Below are 19222 nucleotides of genomic sequence, written 5' to 3'. Positions count from 1 at the left end.
CAAGAGCACCCGTAGGAGCAAACACAAGCAGTCTAGGCTGCTCAACCATTCGAAAGGTGGGAACTGCCAGCAATCTACCGCAGAGAGCTGAGAATCCTAAGTAAGTCAGAATAGCAGCTGGAAATAGGCTCCCAACAGAACCCAGATCAGGCACAGACTCTCTCTACCAATACAGAACCAGCAACCAAGCAAAGACAGACACACCAAAACAAAATTGAAGAGCAGTCTCCTGAACCTCCATGCGAAAATCACAGAGAAAAATCACAAGGTTTACTACCACCCAGGACAGCAAGCTCACCTCAAAAGCCAGCAGCCACACAGGGGAGAGCCCCAGTGGGAGCAAAACAGGAATGGAAGACAAAGGCTACTTCCAAGGGTTGCTGGAGGCAATGACTCAAGAAATAAAGCGAGAAATTGATCAGAAATTGAAAGAGCACAAGGATGAACTATCCAAAGAGATACAGGGTATCAAACAAGAGATGCATGCAAAAGTAGAAGCTGCACAAACCTCAGTAAGAAGTGAGATAAACGCCAAATTAGAGGTAATGCATACCTCATTGAGAGGTGAGATCAGTACTCTGAGAACCAACATTGAATCCATAAAGGGATCCATTTCCTCCATGCAAACCACAATAGAAGCCACTGTCAACAGAGTGAATGAAATGGAAGGTAGAGTGTCAGATACAGGAGACAGAATACACCAACTGGACCAAAAAGTGACAGATATGGAAAAATCACTCAAATTAAAAGAAAGGGATATTCAAGAGCAAGCAGATAATGCTAAAAAATTGAACCTTCGCATAATTGGAGTGGACGAAGGTGAGGAATTCCAGAGCAAGGGAATGCAACACCTATTTAACAATATAATCAATGAAAATTTTCCCCACCTCAAAAACGACCATCTTAACTACATCACAAAAGCTTATCGAACACCCAACAAGCAAGACCCCAGGAGAAACACTTCTAGACACATTATAGTAAAAATGATAGATCTGAATAATAAGGAAACAATCCTGCATGCAGCAAAAATGAAGAAGGAGCTATACTACAATGGGAAAAAAATAAGAATTACTGCAGATCTCTCCACACAAACAATGAATGCAAGAAAAGCCTGGGAAAGCACCATACGAGCCCTGAGAGCCAATAACTGCCAACCCAGACTGATCTACCCGGCAAAGCTAGCATTCACATTTGACGGAGAACTGAAAACTTTTAATAGCAAAGAAAAACTAAATGAATACATAAACATTAAGCCAGCATTACAAAGAATTCTAAGAGGGGGCACACAATCTGAAGAAAGCAGCCAGGAACTGGGGCCTGCCCCAAACAGGCGTTACTCAAAGTCTAACTGAGCAAGCACAGGAGGAAAGGAAAAAAGAAAAACTTAGGAAAACGGAATGGCAGGGACAACAATGCATCTCTCTATACTTTCTCTTAATATAAATGGGCTGAATTCGCCAATTAAAAGAAAACGAAATGAGGACTGGATCAGAAAACAAGACCCATCCATCTGTTGCCTTCAGGAGACCCACCTCTCAGCCAAACATACAAACAAACTCAGAGTGAAGGGGTGGAAAAGGATCTACCAATCAAACGCCCCCAGTAAGAAAGCAGGTGTAGCTATCCTGATATCTGACAAAATAAACTTTTCATTAAAATCAGTACAGAAAGACAAGGACGGACACTACATATTAATAAAGGGAACAATCCAAGAGGAGGATATAACCATCATCAACTTATATGCCCCAAATATTGGTGCACCCAGATATGTAAAACAAATGCTCTCAAACTTACAGAATAAAATAGATCCCAATACGATAATACTACGAGACTTTAACACACCACTCTCACCAAAGGACAGGTCTACCAACCAGAGGATTGGCAAAGAAGCTACCGAATTAAGAGAGGCCATACTTCAAGCGGAATTAACTGACATCTACCGAGTATTTCACCCTAAAACAACACAGTACACATTCTTCTCAGCAGCTCACGGAACTTTCTCCAAAATAGACCATATCATAGTTCATGCAAGGAACTTAAGCAAATACAAAGGGATCGACATAATCCCCTGTATCCTATCTGACCACAGTGGAATCAAGCTAGCTCTCAATAACAAAGCATACCGCAGAAATTTCTCCAATACATGGAAATTGAACAGCACACTCCTTAACAATGCCTGGATAACAGACGAGATCACAGAAGAAATAAAGCATTTCCTACAACTCAATGAAAATGAAAACACCTCACAAAGAAACATGTGGGACACAGCAAAAGCAGTCCTGAGGGGCAAATTTATTGCCCTCAGTGCCCACATCAAGAAAATGGAGACAGACCAAGTAAATAATCTCATGTTGCAATTAAAACAGCTAGAAAAACAGGAAAAAATGGGACCTAAAGCTACTAGAAGAAGCCAGATAACCAAATTAAAAGCAGAGATTAACCAATTAGAAAATCAGAAAACCATAACCAAAATAAACCAAACAAAAAGCTGGTTCTTTGAAAAAATAAACAAAATTGATGGCCCATTGGCTAGATTAATTTAAAAAAGAAGAGAGGAAACCCATATTAATAGGATTAGGGATGGCACGGGAAACATCACAACACGTACCCAAGATATCCAAACAATTCTAACAGACTACTTTCAAAAGCTATACTCTCTAAAGGAAGAAAATCGGGCAGAAATGGATGCATTTTTAGAGAAATACAAGTTGCCCAAACTGAGCAAAGAAGAAGTTAACCAATTAAATAAGCCAATATCCTATAATGAGATACAGGAAGCTATCAAAAGTCTTCCAACAAAAAAAAGCCCAGGACCAGATGGATTCACAGCAGAATTCTATAAGACCTTTAAACAAGAACTAATACCCATACTCCTCAAGCTCTTCAGAGAAACAGAGAAGGAAGGAGCTATCCCAAACTCATTCTACGAAGCCAATATCACACTCATCCCCAAACCAGGCAAAGACCCAACCAAAAAGGAGAATTACAGGCCAATCTCCTTGATGAACACAGATGCAAAGATCCTTAACAAGATTCTAGCTAACAGAATCCAGAAACACATAAAAAAAAATAATTCACTATGACCAGGTAGGCTTCATCCCAGAGACACAGGGATGGTTTAACATACGTAAGTCAATAAATGTAATCCAACATATCAACAGAGCCAAGGTCAAGAATCACATGATTATCGCTACAGATGCAGAAAAGGCCTTTGACAAAATTCAACATTAATTCATGCTAAAAGCTCTGGAGAAAATAGGAATAGAAGCAACATTTCTAAAAATAATAAAGCCATTTATGACAGACCAATAGCCAATATTATACTTAATTGGGAAAAGCTACAACCAATTCTCCTAAAATCAGGAACAAGGCAAGGATGCCCACTGTCTCCACTCCTCTTCAATATAGTCCTAGAACCCTTACCCAGGGCAATAAGGCAAGAAAAAGACATTAAAGGGATCCGCATAGGGAAAGAAGAAGTTAAACTATCCCTTTTTGCAGACGACATGATACTATACCTCCACGATCCCAAAAACTCCATCCCCAAACTCTTAGAAATCATAAATCACTTCGGCAAAATAGCAGGATACAAAATAAACCCACAAAAATCAGTTGCCTTCCTATACACTGATAATGTACAGGAAGAGAGGGAAATAAAGGGAGCAACCCCATTCACAATAACCTCCCAAAAAATATAATATTTAGGAATTAACCTAACCAAAGATGTAAAAGAACTATTTAATGAGAACTATAAAAAGTTAAAGAAAGAAATTTCAGAAGACACTAGGAAATGGAAAGACCTCCCATGCTCCTTAATATAGTAAAGATGGCAATACTTCCAAAACTAATATACAAATTCAACGCAATTCCTATTAAAATCCCAATGACGTACATCACTGAAATACAGAAAACAGTCCAAAAATTCATATGGAACAACAAAAGACCTAGAATAGCCAAAACAATTCTAGGGCATAAAGACAATATGGGAGGGCTATCCATGCCGAACTTCAAACTCTACTACAGAGCTATAATAACAAAGACAGCATGGTACTGGCACAAAAACAGACCTGAAGACCAATGGAACAGAATAGAAGATCCAGAAATAAATCCACAGGCCTACAGCCAGCTGATATTCGACAAAGGAGCCAAAGACATACAATGGGAGAAACACAGCCTCTTCAACCGCTGGTGCTGGGAAAACTGGGCAGCCACATGCAGAAAACTTAAAGTGGACCCCAACCTATCACCATGCACCAACATCAACTCAAAATGGATTAAAGACCTTAACATTAAACCTGAATCTCTGAAACTACTGCAGGACAGAGTAGGAGAGACACTTGAACTAATAGGCACACCAAGGAACTTCCTGAACAGAGTCCCAGGGTCACAACAAATTGGAGAGAGACTCGACAAATGGTACTACCTTAAAATAAAAAGCTTCTGCACAGATAAAGCTATCGCAACCAAGCTAGAAAGACAACCAACTAATTGGGAAAAAATATTTACCAGCAATATATCAGACAAGGGGTTAACATCCTGTATATACAGGGAACTCAAGAAACTAATCCCTCCCAAACCCAACAAACCAATTACTAAATGGGCAAGGGAACTAAAGAGGGACTTCTCAAATGAAGAAATAAAAATGGCAAAGAAACACATGAGGAAATGTTCATCATCCCTGGTGGTGAAGGAAATGCAAATAAAGACAACCCTGAGATACCACCTTACCCCAGTCAGAATGTCCCACATCCACAAATCAGCCAACGACAAATGCTGGAGGGGATGTGGAGAACGAGGAACGCTATTACACTGCTGGTGGGAATGTACACTCATACAACCACTTTGGAAAGCAGTCTGGAGTGTCCTTAGAAAGCTAAAGATTGACCTCCCTTACGACCCAGTCATACCACTTCTAGGCATCTACCCTGAACAACAGGAACCAATATACAAGGACACGTGCACCTCCATGTTTATTGCAGCACTGTTCACAATAGCTAGGATATGGAAACAACCTAGATGCCCCACCACAGATGAATGGATCCAAAAATTGTGGTATCTATACACAATGGAATATTATGCAGCCATTAGAAATGACAAAATAATGGCATTTGCAGGGAAATGGATGGAGCTAGAAGGAATCAATGTGAGCGAGGTAAGCCACGAACGAAGAGACAAACAGTACATGGTCTCCCTGATAAGTGGATGATGAATCCAAAATGTTAGGTGATATGACAAAACTAACAGGACTTAAGAAACAAAGAACTCCCACTCATCTGGTTGAACCACTACTAAATATCCCCATGCTGCTGATCACATATATGGTATATAACATATGAGCACCGTTATATATTACAGACTGTGATAGACAATTTGCTCCAGGAAAGTTAGAATGAACTTGTGACTTTAAATGTGCATCATTATTCCACAATACTGTGAATTTCCGGAAATTAAGTAATCACTTAATCACAATCAAAAAAAAAAAAAAAGAACCTTGGGGAAGGGAGGGAGGGAGGGGATGGTAGGGGGAAAACAATGGAGGGGGTAACAATGTTCAAGAGGAAGTGGAAGTGTACTCATTACCTCACTCATGTAACTGTAACCCTCTGTATAGTATCTTTACAATAAAAAATTAAAAAAAATAATCTTGTGACACTTTGTGATTTTGTTCACTCATATGGGCTAGTCATCTGTAAATTGAAAGTTTGAATTGCAGTACTTTCTCTTAGATTTTGTGATCTCATCCATCATTTTAAGTTGACTTACATTTCACTATTGCTTACTGCTAATTCCTGTTTCTCAAGGAATTGGGGCCCTGAAATATTATAGGAAATGAGAAATTGACATGACTCTTCAATTACTTTCTGTTGGCATGTTGCCTGGGCCTAGTTGAGAAGTCTTGACCCTGTTATCTGATGATGCAGGTAACTGGGACATAGGATCTTAGGACCCATACATCTTGCAGAAGAATAATATCTTTTATACATCATATCAGAAAAATTTGGGTATAATCAATATGAATGCTTCAGAAATGTGGAGAAAAATATTTTGGAACCAGTGAGTTAAAACAATAAACAGAGCAGCAGATTAAAATCCCTTATAGATTAGAGGAAAACATTTTTTTTTAACCATGTGAATTCAGAACAACAAGAACACTTAGAAGGTATAGCAAGTTTATAGTGAAGACATTACATTGATACTTTTTATATTCTAGTATGTATTCTAAACCTAATTATTTATATTCCAATTCTCTTTATTGGAATAAATAATTATCAATTTATTTGTCAAATTATCAATTAATTCTACTGAGTTTCACTGTGTGAAATAAGAAATCAGCACATATAAATATAAAATATATAACTATATGTAATATAATAAAAAGGGCACATGTTTTGCATTGTTCTGTTGTGGTTAGGATATCAAAGACAACTATGTTTTAAAGTATTATTGCATTATCTGTACCTCAGTGTTAGGTAGAGTTAGACCTAAAGCTTTACCATTTGTAGATTTACAGCCTGGAGGCAAGAGGAAACACTGTGATTAAAACATTACCAATTTAAGGCCTAATAATGAGGAGAAACATGGACTTCTCCTGGAGCTATGGAAATATTTGGTGATAGAAAGGCAGTAGTGTAAGTTCCTGCCTGGTTGGAAGGTAGACAGGCCATACATCAGGAAATCATGCATATGAAGAATTTTTTTTAATTTAATTTTATTTTATTTGTGAACATACTGTACAGAAGAGTTACAATTACATGGGCATGATAATGCGTACATTTCTTACCAAGCATTGCAGCCTCCTCCTTTGTTTACCCTTCACATACCTTCCCAGCCTCCCCCCTCCCCCCCAATCCCAATCCCAATCCTTCTCCTTCCCTCCCTTCCCTCCCCCCCCCCCGCATCGACGTTGTAAAGCTCGTTTTGGACGTGACAACTTGTACTTCTCATTGTTGCAACAGGTCCACCTGTATCCTTAAACAACTGGATTTTCCCCATCTCCTCCACAAGTTATACTGACATCAAATATAGTGAAAGCAGGGGTTATACTGTGGGGGAGGGACATACAAAGCAATCAAGAGATAATCTTATAAATGCATTAGAAACACATGCATAAAAGAAAAAAAACATTAAAATATATATCTAAGGGTTCATTTTCCTGACATCACATTATCTGACCTTTTCCACTTGACTCATACATCTACTAGATATTACAAACAAGGGAAACCATGGGAGCTATGTTTCTTTGGGCCTGGCTTACTTCACTTAATATAATTTTTTCCAAGTTTTTCCATTTCCTAAAAATTGGGGCAATGTCATTCTTTCTGATGGAGGCATAGAATTCCATTGTGTATATATACCACATTTTCTTGATCCATTCATCTACTGAGGGGCATCTGGGTTGGTTCCATATCTTAGCTATGGTAAATAATGTTGCAATAAACATAGTTGTGCTGGTAGCTTTAGTGTGGTCTTGTTTGTAAACATTTGGGTAAATGCCCAAAAGTGGGATTGCTGGGTCATAGGGGAGTTCTATGTGAAGTCTTTTGAGCAACCTCCATACTGCTTTCCAAAGTGGTTGAACAAGTTTACATTCCCACCAACAATGAAGTAAGGTTCCTTTCTGTCCCCATCCCCTCCAGCATCTGTTGCTGTTAGAGTTCTTGATTTTTGCCGTTCTCACTGGAGTGAGGTGATATCTCAATGTTGTTTTGATTTGCATTTCTTTTATGGCTAGGGATGTTGAACATTTCTTCATGTGTCTATTGGCCATCCTTCTTTCTTCTTCAGAGAAGTTTCTCTTTAAGTCTTTCGCCCACTTATTTATTGGGCAGTTGTTTCTTTGAGGATTTCTTATTGGGGGGTTTAATTTTTTGAGTTCCAAGTATATTTTAGATATGAGACCCTTGTCCGTTGGATGGCTAGTAAAGATGTTCTCCCAATCGGTGGGCTTTCTATTGATCTTGCTAGCTATGTCATTTGCCCTGCAGAAGCTCTGCAACTTTATGCAATCCCATTTGTCCAACCTTTCTTTGATTTGTTGTGTTTCCGGGTCTCTATTCAGAAAATTTCGGCCTGAGCCAAGGAGACCTAGGGTTTCTCCTATTCCATCCTGTAATGTTTTCAGAGTGTCTGCTTTGAGTTCAAGGTCTTTGATCCATTTGGAGTTGATTCTGGTGCAGGGTGATATATAAGGATCTAGCTTAAGTTTTCTACATGTAGTTACCCAATTTTGCCAGCACCATTTACTGAAGAGGTTGTCTTTCTTCCATTCTATTGTTTTAGCTCCCTTATCGAAGATTAGATGGCTATAGGTCTGTAGGTTCATTTCTGTGTTTTCAATTCTATTCCATTGGTCCTGAGGTCTGTTCTTATGCCAATACCAAGCTGTTTTGATTACTATGGCTTTATAGTAGAGTTTGAAGTTTGGTATTGATATTCCTCCAGCAGTGTTCTTTCCGTTGAGGAGCGTTTTTGCTATTCGGGGTCTTTTATTGTTCCATATGAATTTTTGGATTGCCTCTTCTATTTCCTTGAAGATTGAGGTTGGAATTTTGATAGGTATTGCGTTGAATATGTAGATAGCCTTGGGAAGTATTGCCATTTTCACGATGTTAATCTTTCCAAACCAGGAGCATGGGAGGTTTTGCCATTTTTTAAGTTCTGTGTTGATTTCCTTTTTCAAGATTTTAAAGTTTTCATCATAGAGGTCCTTCACTTCTTTAGTTAAGTTAATTCCTAGGTATTTTATTTTTTGTGGTGCTATTACAAATGGAGTTGCTTTCCTAATTTCAGCCACACTTTTCTCATTGTTGGCATACAGAAAAGCCATTGATTTTTGGGGGTTAATTTTATAACCTGCTATTTTGCCAAAGTTTTGAATCAGCTTGAGTAATTTGGGAGTGGAGTCTATGGGATTCTTTAAATACAAGATCATGTCATCTGCAAAGAGGGAGAGTTTTATTTCTTCTTTCCCTCTTTGGATCCCCTTTATGTCTGCATCTTTTCTTATTGCTGTAGCTAGGCATTCTAATACTAGATTGAAGAGAAGTGGAGAGAGTGGGCATCCTTGTCTTGTTCCTGAGTTAAGAGGAAATGGCTTTAGTTTTTCACCATTGAGTATAATGCTGGCTGTAGGTTTGTCATATACAGCCTTTATTGTATTGAGCAATGTTCCATGTATTCTTAGTTTTTCCAAAACCTTCATCATAAAGGGGTGTTGGATCTTGTCAAATGCTTTATATGAAGAAATTTTCACGTTGGCGTTAGCTACTTTTGAAATGGTAGGTATAATAAACACTTACATTTTGATAAAATACCTTCTAGTCTGACCAGTTCTGTCCGAACTGTTCATCTCTCTATGATCCCTTATAACTAAGATTAGTTTTGTTCTAGTAAGACAAACTATGCTGTCAGGGTAGGATATTTTGGTTGGTCTGTTCCTACGTGGAAGAAGGATAAAAGGTAGACATTTGTGCCAGTAAGACCTCATTTGGGAAAATTTCAGCTGCAGAAGTTTAGAAGTAGCTCTTAAGCAAGGCTTACTTTGAATCTATTAACTCCACAAAGCTAACTCATTTACGTAAATAAGTACTCGAAAAAGTCATCACCTTAGGACCTAGCTGTAAGTGCTTCAAAGTATGATCAAATCTAAAATGAAAAAAGACTTAAAATTGTCATTGACAAAAAATGCAAATGTGAGCAATCGACCAAACAATATAATTTTTTTCCCACTATACACATTATTTTAGGGAAATAAGATCAATAGTATTGTTAGGAACAATAAGGTTTCCTTGCTACAAATAGGCACCCAAGGATATAAGCCTATATAAAGATTGCATCATTAACTACTTAAATTTAGAGGATACTACATGCTTCAGCAGCACGTATACCCAAATTACAACAATACAGAGATTAACATGACACTTGCACAAGGATAATATGAAAATTTGTGAAGTATTCCATATTTTTCATTCTTCAGTTGCAGAAATGAAAAACAGTTATTAAAAAGTTGATTACAAAATTACAAGTGTAACAATATTTGCAAGTGTTAGAATTAAACATTAGTTTGACATCAGTGTATTAAATCTTCACCTTAGAAAGGCCTCTACATAGAATAACCTTTACAAAACTTTTGAAATTAGTTAACATTGTCATTTTATCCAAAAAAATATACTACTATAAGAACCTAGAAAAAGGGGCTGGGGAGGTGGCTCAGTGGTAGAGCGCTTGCCTTGCATGCTTGAGGCCCTGGGTTCGATTCCTCAGCACCACATAAGCAAAAAGAAAAAAGTCGGAAGTGGTGCTATGGCTCAAGTGGTAGAGCGCTAGCCTTGAGCTGAAGAGCTGAGTGACAGCGTCCAGGCCCAGAGTTCAGGCCCACGACTGGACCAAAAAAAAAAAAAAAAAAAAAGAACCTAAAAAAAAATAATCTTAAATTTTCTATATGGAATACAATCTGAAAGGACACATTTATTAATGAATATATATATATTATAAAACAATGTTGAATGCAAAGTATATCTAGGAAACAATGAAATAGATTATGGATATTATGCAAACACAGAATATAGAATATTTTAAAATATACTTTTTTCAGACAAGAAGCAGAAATATCTTTAGTTTCTGTACTACTCATTTCAACAGATAAGATAAAATTATTTCTGATTAAAAAATCACAAACTCTGCAGAAATCATTGTAGATGTACACAAACAACTCAAATACATTTGACATCAAAGTCAGGCAATTCACTTGGAAAAATTCCACGGAATTTTTACAGTAAGATATTGCTGTTATTTGAATTCTGAAAATATTTTATATGGACACAAAGAGTGGACTGGCATTTTGATGTTTAAGAAACGTAACTGATATCTTAGCTATGCTAAATAATGCTGCAATAAACATAGTTGTTTTGGTAGCTTTTGTATGGTCTTGTTTGATGCCCTTAAGTAGATGAATGGATTAAGAAAATAGAATTCTATGGAATGGAATTTTATTCCTCCCTCAGAAAGAATGTCATTGCCCCACTTGTTACAAAATGGAAAGACTTGGAAAAAATTATATTGAAGTAAGCCAGGCCCAAAGAAACATACATCCCATGGTTTCCCTTATTTGTAACTAGTATATGTCTCAGACAAGCAGAAATGGTCAGATAAGTTGATGTTAGGTGAAATGAACACCAAGATAAGGATTCAAATGTTTTTTTCTTTCTTGTGATTGTTTCTAACATATTTATAAGATGATTTCTTTGTTGCTTTGTATGTCCCTCCCCCACCGTATAACCCCTGCTTTCACTGTATTTGATGTTGGTATGATTTGTGGAGGGGAAGGGAAAAAACAAATTGTTTAAATAGGGACACAGGTTGACCCATTGCAACAATGAGATGTACAAGACGTCATGTAGAAAAACAAACTTTTCGACTTTGGCCGGGAAGGAGGAGTAATGAGGGGGGAGGGGAGTGGGGGGAGATGAGAAGGTATGGGAAGGGGAAATAAAGGAGGAGGCAACAATGCTTGATAAGAAATGTATTCATTACCTTGCCCATGTAATTTTAACCCCTCTGTATGGTGTTTTCACAATAAAATAATAAAACTCAAAAAAAAAAAAAAAAAAGAAAAGAAAAAGAAAAAAAAGAGAAAAGAAAAGAAACTTAACCAAACCATTACAACTAAATAGAACAATTTGTACAGCCTTCCACAACTTCAAAGAGGTAGTGATACATACTTATCCTTTTGGTAATATCAAAGGCAGTTTCTTCCAAGTTGTTCTTCAGACCTGGTTTGATATAATGGTTCAACAGAAGGAGATCCAGTGTATCTTTGCTATCTATATTCCCAGCAGCAAGATGCAAGGGAGTCAAGAGGCATTTAGTTTGGGCATTGGTAACTGCATCATGATGAAGTAAGAAAGACGCCACACTGGTATTATTTCACGAGTAAGCACTGTGCAGGGGTGTCCAGCCATTAACAATTTTTGCATGAATATCTGCTGCTTGAGCCACCAACTCATGGACAATATCTAAGTGTCCACTGTATGCTTCCCAATGAAGAGGGGTATATTCATTGTCATCCCTAGTATTCACATGAGTGGCCTTTATGGAAAGTAGTCACCACACTCTAGTAAGCCGATTATTTTCAGCAGCCCAAAGAAGAAATTTGCTTGTATCCTACTCCATTTTTTTTCTTGCAATTGATACGATTCCTCACTTTTTCATTTTGTTCCTCATCTTCATCAGAATTGCCTAACTAGAGACTTTCAGTGCCAGTGAGAATATTTCCCCAATAGTTTATAATGGTTGAAGTTGTGAGAAAAATACAGTGAATTTTCTGCATCTGTTTATTTTCATGATGATTTATTTTCTCTTTTTCCATTTTTATTATTCCAAGTCATTCTAACTGGAAAGTAGGTAATTGATGGAGAGCAGAGGAAAGATGTTCGTCTGTATTCAAAGGTACAGACTGAAAATGAAGATCAGTGTTGTTTTTATGTGCAGCTTCTTCTAGGAATGAAAAAATAGAAAGTGGCTCAGTGGTGGAGTGCTTGCCTTGCATGTATGAGTAACGGCAGGTCATGTCCACTTTGCAGCCTTGTCATTCAGACCCACTGTGCAAAGAAAAAGACATAATACCCCAGCCCTCTGAAGCTCACCACTTTTTGTGGTATCCTACTTTTTTTTCCTCCTGCAAACCCTCAGGGCCTAGGATCCCAGGATCGGCTATGGGTCCAGAGACTGCACCACAGCCTAGGGTGATGAAAGCTGAGTCAGAGTTGCCACAACCTGAGTTCAAGACGTGTGGTTGGCAAAAGAAAGAATAAATAAAAAATTCATTAATTATTTAACTAAATTAAAAAGAAATAAAGCTCTCTGGTTTGGAATTTCTGCCAGTTTCCTTCCTTAGCCTGGGATTTGAACTCAGGGTCTTGGTAAATCTGTAGCAATGTGAGGGAAGGTGCAGAGTTGCCACTATTTGAGTTCAAACCCTTTGCCAAGCCAAAAATAAAAAAAAAGTCACTGAGCTCGGCAGGGGGACTAGTTGTGGAGATGGGAGGGAAGGGATGGTAGGGAAAAAACAAAAGAGGAGGCAACAATGCTAAATAGGAAATGAACTCATTACCTTGCTCATGTAACTGTGATCCCTCTGTACAACATTTTTGCAATAAAAATGTACAAAAATGAAACAATGTAGTGCTCAGAGAAGCACTTTGGGGATAAGGTAAGGATGTCAAAAGCTGTACAAAATTCTACACTGCTTTTTTTAAATGTTCTGTATAGAACTGAATGAACATAACTGCTTTCATTTAAAAAATTAAGCCACTGTCTTGGAACTGGGGCCAGTATTTCTGTAATTGCTTTGATTTGATCTCACCTTCCAGGTAACTCTTTTGCACCATGGGTGAAGGTGAATCTTACTGTCTTTGAGGAAAACAAATTCAGGCTAGAGTTCTGAGGGCCCAAATGAACACCCTGCAATGGAAAAAATATTTCTATACATGTGTAATATATGATATATACTTACATATGTATGTTTATTACATATTATTATTTTTATTATTGATTTTGTATTTTATTTTTTATTTTATTCCTTTATTTATTGTTTATTGTATTTAGTATTATTATACACATAATATGTAGTACATGTTTTACATCTATTATAAAATGATTCACAATAATTTAGGACATTGACTCATTTTCATTTATACTTTATTAAGTGTTGAAACATGATACATAATTAAATGGAAGCATTTGTCACAGTCTTCACATGTTTAGAGTCTCTCCCACAGATGAGCTTTGTCTTCTTTATTTTTGGACACCTTCCTATAGGGATTTCTTTAGATGATTTATGATCAGAGGCCTTTTCTTGAGGATAGGCAAGTTGAGGGATAAAATTGTAAGGGTGGGGCAAGAAATGTGACTTAGTGGTAAGGAGCTCGCTCAGCATGCATGAATGCCATGGTTTGAATCCTCGGTGCCACATACACAGAAAAACTCAGAAGCTGTGGAGTGGTTCAAGTGGTAGAGCTCTATTCTTGAGAAAAAGAAGCTCAGAGAGAGTGCCCAGGCCCTAAGATCAAGCCCCAGGACTTTCAAAAATAATAGGTTAGATGCTAGTGGCTCACACCTGGAAAACTAGCTTCTCAGGAGACTGAGCACTGAAGACCACAATTCAAAGAAAGGCTAAGCAAGGAAAGCTTGTTAGACTCATCTTCAATGAATCACCAAAAGACACTGTGGCTCAAGTGGTACTGTTTGCTTTGAACTGAAGGGCTCAGGGACAGTGCCCAGGCTTGAGTTCAAGACACACAACTGGAAAAAAGTGAGGGTTAATTAAAGTACTTTTCCTATTTGCTAATTAAGAGAACATTCTCTGGAAAATGAACGCTGATGTATACCAGAATTGGAGTCAGAGCTCAAGGTTTAAGTTTAGTAGATCCATATGCCCAGTCTCTGAGACTCTAGCATTATAACCTTGTGTCCTACAGGGTTCTAAAAGGTCCAATGTTGAAAGGGTTAATATGCTTCCCAAGCCCTTTGTGACTTGTACTTACAATGTCATTACAGTTCTGAACCTAGCAGAGAATTAGTAGCTAACGCCCGTCACCCTAGCTTAGGTCTCAAGATCACGGTGAAGCCAGCCAGAGTAGGAAAGTATATGACACTCTGACTTCCACTTCTGAAAGGTCAGATATTCAAGAGCTTCCTGGGTTTCCCTTGGTGATGAGAGGTTACTTGCACTCTAATTGTTCTTAGAGTTCTCAAGCTATAGAAGCAGGAAAGAAACATTATTGACCCATCCTGGGTTCAAATGAAGTTCTCAGGATCCAAGCCCTAGCCCTGTTAGCAGGAAGAACTCCATTGTAACACTGTATTTGAAGGACAGAAAATAGTTGCAAAATCCAGGCTAGGTGAAGAGACCAAGGCCTGCAGGATTAGGAAGCAGAATGTACACACTCAACAGGGAAGTGAGCTGCAAAACCATTCATTCCAGACACAACCAGCAATGGGGGTGGGTGGGGCGGGGAGAACTTCAAACATTTGTTAGAGTTACACCAGGGTCAGGCTTTTCTCAGCCTCTTCACACAAGGATTGATTAACCTTCCTCCCTCAGGTGAAGGGAGCCTCAAGCTATCTTTAGGTTACCAATAGAGAGCCAGTTTAGTGTGTGAGTGTGTGTGTGTGGGGGGGGGGGGGAGGAACAGAGTTGAAAACCCTGATCTCCGGTTGTAAGGAGTGGGTTTTTCACTCTTCATCTGTCAGATTTGAAGGCCCTTCTTCTACCTCGGTGAGTCCATTCTCCTTCCCTTATTCTGCACATCATTATTGCTAATCCCCAGTCCAAGGAGAGGCAGGGCCATTTCTCTTCTCTCTCCAAGCACTTTATTTAGAACCTGGGTCTTCCCTCTTGGCTCTGGGGCCCTCAGCTGCCTGAAAAGTGGGAGAGAGACAGTCTTCCTGCTCTGTGGTTATGTGAATGCGATGCTGGTATCCTGGCACACTGCAGAAGGCCTCATGACTGCTAATTGTTCCCTTTTTCCCTCTTGATATCCACGACCAGATTCATCTATCATCTTTGTATCTATCTATCTATCTATCTATCTATCTATCTATCTATCTATCTATCTATCTATCTATCTATCTATCTATCTATCTATCTATCTATCTATCTATCTATCTATCTATCTATCTATCTATCTATCTATCTATCTATCTATCTATCCATCTATCTATCTATCTACCCACCCACCTACCTACCTACCTATTTATCTCTTTGGCAGTTCTTGGTTGAACTCAAGGCCTGGGCACTGTCTCTAGCACTCTACTACTTGAGCCACGGCACCAATTCTGGCTTTTTCTGTGTATGTGCTACTGAGGAATTGAACCCAGGGCTTCTTGCATGCTAGGCAATCACTCTCTCTCTAATTCACATTCCCAGCACCCTCATATTTTCTTAATGGTAGTTTTTACATAAGTAGGCTGCCATTTTTAGTCCCCAAGTTAATTTTTCTGAATACTGGTTACTTCTAAGAAACCTGATTTTGTCTTCCCCTGCTCGATTTGTGATTGTTCCTGTGTTGGCCTCATAATAAAATGTAAATAAACCCTGCTGAGAGCCTAAGTATGTATCATATAAGGACACAGGCCTGGAACCCTGGAAGAGAAAAGTGATGGGCCTGAAATGAAGATTATGTTGCAGTATGTGAAACAGGCATCTCTGAAAAATAAATCAGTAAATAAAAGCAGAAGCATTGCATATGGTCTGTTTGTAATCAGGGAGGTAATACACACATAAGTAGGTAAGGCACTGATACATAACTTGGCCTTCTCTCTTTGAATTTTTTTTGTGGTCATCCCAGGGCTTAAACTCAGGACCCTATGCAATTCTGAGTTGTGTTACTCAAGGCTGAGGCTCTACCACCACCACAGCTCCACTTCCAGCCATCTGGTCGATAAAAATTGGACATAATTGCCTCCCAGGCTGTACTGCCTGCTCTGGCCAGTATCTCCTGCTTGGCTTTTTCTCTCAAAGCTGGAGCTCTACTCTCTGGGCCACTGCTTCACTTCTGGTTTTCTGGTGGTTTATTGGAGAAAAGAGGCTCACAGACCTCCTGCTCAGGCTGACTTTCGACGGCTATCTCCTGAGGAGGATTCAAGCAACTTTCCTCAGGATTCGCCGAGGAACCGCTCCACACAAACCTTTAGTCTAAATCTCGAGAGGTATTAGAGAAAAACAGAAACTAGAATATGCTTCTAGTGTGTTCTAGATACTTAAGGTTGGAAACACTCATAATTATTAGTTCATTTTACAGGCAAAAGGAGCACTGCAGACTGCATGAGGATCATTCCAGCTTTCGATCCACTCATCCTGAGACAGTAAATTTCCTGCAGCTCAATGCTAAGTGACCGAACTGGCATGTCCTGTGGACATTTGCTCCCAAATCCTGGAACACTCATTTCTCACTTTTGGCTGCAAACCTGTGACAAGAGGAGAAGATGAGGAGAGAAAATCATTCTCAGAGAAAGCAGCTATAAAGAACATTGGGTAGTTTACTTATAAATTCAAACCAATGGAATGACCCTGTTAAGAAGTCAGCTTGTCCAGAGTAAAAAATGAAGAAGGAAAGAGAGGGAAGTGACAGTGGCTGCTGACTGTAATCTCAGCTCTGAGCAGGCTGAGATGTAGAGAACCTTAGTTTGAATCCAGCCAGTATTGGAAAGTCCATGACACTGTTATTTCTAAGTCATTTAAGGATACAGGTTGACCCGTTGCAACAATGAGAAGTACAAGTTGTCATGTCGAAAATGAACTTTACAAGTTTGGTGCATGGGTGGGGGGGAGAATTGGGAGGAGGGAGGCTGGGAAGGGATGTGAAGGGTAAACAAAGGAGGAGGCTGCAATGCTTGATAAGAAATGTACTCATTATCTTGCCCATGTAATTGTAACCCCTCTGTACAGTATGGTCACAAAAAATAAAAATTAAAATAAAAGAAAAAAGAGATCACAGAAAAGCCCAGATGTGGGGCTGGACTGAAGGTTAATGCAATACCATTGAGCAAAAGCAGCTCAGGGACAATGCTTAGGCTCATAATCCAACCCCAGGACCTGCCTCCGCAAAAAGGGCCTATACCTCCATGTCTTTGCATATGTATGGATGTATTACTTTAGGTGTAGCTCCAGAGTAGTTACAATGAACAGCACCAAACTAGGAAATTTGTTTTTAATACAATGATTTCATAGCATAGAGAGTGCTTTCAAAACAGTGCATGTTCAGGGACTCCCCTCACTGTTCCCAGTGTTGCCTGAGGGTTTCTCCCCACCCCATGCTGTGGGAAGAATTCTCACTCATTGTCTGAACAGGCAAACAAAAGGCCTCACTCCTGTACAGCTGTGTAACAAACAACTCCATCTGGGCCAATTAGTGAGGATGAGTGTGGGTAGGCTCTGAAGGCCAGGAGATAAAGGCCTCTTTGTACCCCAACCTATCTCTCTCACCAGTTCTCTGTTTTGATAGGATGCCTTCATTTGTGTAACCTCCCTTGGCAGGCCAAGTTCCCTGCACTTATCCTGCCTTTGTGAAACTATATTCCGGTGTTCAGATACAGTGCCCAATATAACTCAGGAGTCCTTCTGCCAGAAAACAAGGACATTGAACCTAATGAAATGTTTATTTGCAGTCGATGATGGGCCTATGATGCCTCTCCTAGGTTTCTGGAACCTTGGGAAATCCAAGCACATATCGTATATCACAAAGCTTCCTGTCATCTAGGGCTGGTGAAGCTCAACATGTTTTGAAACATTTGACCTCTCCTAGTTGGGCCCTGGGTGGCTAGGTTTTGGGGTTGAACACAGGGCCTGGGTGCTGAACATGAGCTCAGTGCAGAAGCCCAGTGCTCTACCATTTGGTGTCACAGCTTCACTTCTGGTGTGTGTGTGTGTGTGTGTGTGTGTGTGTGTGTGTGTGTGTGTGTGTGTGTGTGTGTGTGTGTTTGTGTGTGTGTGTGTATGTGTTTGTGTCTGTGTGTGTGTGTGTGTGTGTGTGTGTGTCCCTGTGTTTGCATGCATACACCAGTCCTGGAGCTTGAACTCAGCACTGTACCTTGTTTTTCTTGAACAAGAATAGCTCTCTCCCACTTGAACCACAGAGCTACTTCAGGCTTTTTATAGTGAAGTGGTCCTGAGAAATCAAGCCCAGGGTTTCATACATGCAAAGCACTCTACCCCTAAGGCACATTCCCAGCCCTCTACTTCAGGTTTGTTAGTTTCTGCTTTTTTGTTGTTGTTGGTTGTAGATGATGTATCGGCCTGCGTGCTGTCCCTGAGCTCTTCAGCTCAAGTCCGGTGCTCTACCACTTGAGCCACGGAGCCGTTTCAGGTTTTCTGGTGGTCCATTGGAGCTAAGTGTCTCAAGGACTTTCCTGCCCAGGCTAGCTTTGAACCATGATCCTCAGATCTCATCCTCCTCAGTAGCTAAGATGACAGGCATGACCAAAACTACCAATCTTCCACTTCAGGTTTCTTAGTGGTCAATTGGACATAATAGTCTCAGAGGACCTTTTGTGTCTGAGATAGTTTGGAACCCAGATCCTCAGATCTCAGCTTCCTGAGAAGGGAGCTATCGACCCCTAGGTCATGGCACTCTGTAGCAAGGGGGTCCGTGGTTCCACATGGTGGAGTGGTAGCTATGCGCCCAAGAGGTAAGGGTCAGAGCCTAGGCACTGAGTTCAAGGT

The 19222-nt window shown here is 39.5% G+C and overlaps 1 pseudogene; it reads left to right on the top strand.

The window, feature by feature from the left end:
- The first annotated feature begins 9866 nt into the window (after nt 1–9866).
- LOC138823869 (U6 spliceosomal RNA) lies at nt 9867–9966 on the top strand (annotated as a pseudogene).
- Nucleotides 9967–19222: the final 9256 nt, after the last annotated feature.

The sequence above is a fragment of the Dipodomys merriami genome, unplaced genomic scaffold, assembly GCF_024711535.1.
Source record: "Dipodomys merriami isolate MVZ:Mamm:240054 unplaced genomic scaffold, mDipMer1.0.p SCAF_124, whole genome shotgun sequence".
NCBI classification, from domain to species: Eukaryota; Metazoa; Chordata; class Mammalia; order Rodentia; family Heteromyidae; genus Dipodomys; species Dipodomys merriami.
This window is presented reverse-complemented; position numbering and strand designations above follow the sequence as displayed.